This window comes from Penaeus vannamei, chromosome 28, assembly GCF_042767895.1.
Source record: "Penaeus vannamei isolate JL-2024 chromosome 28, ASM4276789v1, whole genome shotgun sequence".
In the NCBI taxonomy this organism is placed as follows: domain Eukaryota; kingdom Metazoa; phylum Arthropoda; class Malacostraca; order Decapoda; family Penaeidae; genus Penaeus; species Penaeus vannamei.
Window position 1 is genome coordinate 24,068,014 of NC_091576.1, and position 2,500 is coordinate 24,070,513.

General features: G+C 41.0%; 1 protein-coding gene across 6 annotated transcripts in view; it reads left to right on the forward strand.

Moving 5' to 3' along the window:
- Nucleotides 1-2,500, forward strand: part of Syt7 (Synaptotagmin 7) — a 722,943-nt gene that overhangs the window by 42,755 nt on the left and 677,688 nt on the right. The window lies entirely within an intron of this gene.

Sequence of the window (2,500 nt, forward strand, 5' to 3'; positions counted from 1 at the left end):
CTCTCTCTCCCTTTTTCTCTCTTTTTCTTGTTTTCTTTCCCTCATCTTCTTCCGTCTCTCTCTCTCTCTCTCTCTCTCTCTCTCAAGTGAGAGAGAAAGATAAAGACAAAGAGAGAGAGAAAAAAATAGAGAGAAAGAAAACGAGAAAGAGGGAAACAGAGACAGAGAGATTTAGGAGAAAAAGAGAGAGAAGGAAAAAAATAGAACACAAAAATTTAGAATCGAATGGGAAATTGAGAGAGAAAACCAAGGGAAGAAAGAAAGAGAAAATAGTTAAATAAATATACCATTAAGAATGAAAGATAAAATTAGGAAATGGAAAAAAAGGCAAAGAAAAAAAAAAGTGGACGCTAAAAACAATTAAAATGTGCGAAGATCAAAATAGTGAGAAAGATAAAGCAAAAACGAACGGATAGAAAGGGGAATCGGCAATAAAGGATGGAGAAAGAATAAAAGAATCAGAAAAACAGATGAAAGAGGAACGACAAAGGTTATTATGAACCTCAAAATAAACAAAGAAATGAATGTATGTGAATGTGTATGTGAGTGCGTGCGTGCGTGCGTGCGTGCGTGCGTGCGTGCGTGCGTGCGTGCGTGCGTGCGTGCGTGTGTGTGTGTGTGTGTGTGTGTGTGTGTGTGTGTGTGTGTGTGTGTGTGTGTGTGTGTGTGTGTGTGTGTGTGAGTGTGTGTGTGTGAGTGTGTGTATGCGTGTGTGTGTGTGAGTGTGTGTGTGTGTGTGTTTTCTTTTTTTCTTTTTTGAGAGAGATATGAGCCAGCCTTTTTGTTGTATTTGTTATTCAAATAAGTCAAACAGGACTCTCTACGCTATTTGTACATATATATAACTCTCTTATATCTCCATTTTTTCCCAAAACATTTCGATAACTTTTTTATTGTAAAGAATGATCTGTCAGTTGAATGTTTACTTTTTTTATTTTATTTATTTATTTATTTACATCCGAGTACAAAACATCGAGAAAAGAAACAAAGTGCTTTACTAAAAGACATGCAATTACACACGATCTGGAAACGCTTAGTTAAAAAAGTAATAATCTCGTCATCAAACTGATAATAAAGACTTAATTAAAAGATAATCAATATTTTTATAACAGATTCTTACATTTCTTTTATATTTTTGAAGGAAACGCATGAAAAATACATATTATAAATGACATATATTGATATATATTAACAAACCCATTTAAAAAGCAACTCGATATAAAAACAGGAAGCAGTAGATAAAGAAGCAAATGTAACGAACGTAAGTAAAGCCACATTCACAGGCAGATATTTATAGCACAATACATTTAGTGGGAACGTGGAAATGTATGAATACACGTATAAACGGTTAAAAGAACGTATTGGCATGTAAATGTATATCCTGCTATCGGATTTGGAGACGTATCTATTGATCTGAATTTTTCTCTCTCTCTCGCTGTCTGTTTGTCTGTTTGTCTTTCTGTATGTCTGGATTTCTGTTTCTCTGTTTGTGTTTCTGTTTATTTCTTTGGCGGTATGTGTAGTGAAGCAAGAAGCAATGTTTTTGTCTGTCTGTCTGTCTGTGTCTGTCTGTCTATCTGTCTGTCTTTCTGTCTTTCTGTCTCTCTGTCTGTCTGTCTGTCTCTGTCTCTCTCTCTCTCTCTCTCTCTCTCTCTCTCTCTCTCTCTCTCTCTCTCTCTCTTTTGTTCTCTCTCTCTCTCTCTCTCTCTCTCTCTCTTTCTCTATCTATCTATCTATCTATCTCTCTATCTATCTATATATCTCTCCTTTCGCTTTCCTTTCTCCCTCCCTCTTTCATTCCCTCCCTCCCTCCTACTCTTCATCTACCCCCTTGTCTTTCCGAAGCACACTCCTTCCGTTCACTTTTCCCTTTCCCCTTTCTCTCACCCCTCTATCTTTTCCTCCATTCCTTTCTACCCCCCCCCCCTCCCTCTTACTTTTCTCCTCCCCCTTCTCTCATCTCTTTCTCTCTCTTCCCTCAATTTCTCTCTTCTCCCCCACCCCCTTCTCTCATCTCTCTCTCTCTCTCTCTTCCTCCATTCCATCTACCTCCTCCTCCTCCCTCTCCTCTTCTCCTACCTCCCTCTCTCTTCCCCCATTCCATTCACCTCCTCCTCCTCCTCCTCTCCTACTCCATTCCATCCACCTCCTCCTCCTCTTCCATCCTCCTCCATTCCATCCACCACTCCTCCTCCATTCCATCCATCTCCTCCTCTATTCCATCCCCCTCCTCCTCCTATTCCTCCTCCTCCTCCATTCCATCCATCCTCCCCCTCCTCCTCCACCTCCTCCCACCCTCCTCCCACCCATACCCAATAAACTCCCCGCCGCTCTGAACCTCCTCCCTCGTCGATTGGCTCAAAAGACCACGATGGCGCCCCTAAATATCGACTCTACTGAACCTGCATTTCCGGACATAATTAAGAGTCTCGGAACCTGTGCCTTCCTGCCGATCGTGGGATACCTGGACGTCGGGTTTTGTTGGTATTGTTCTCGGGCG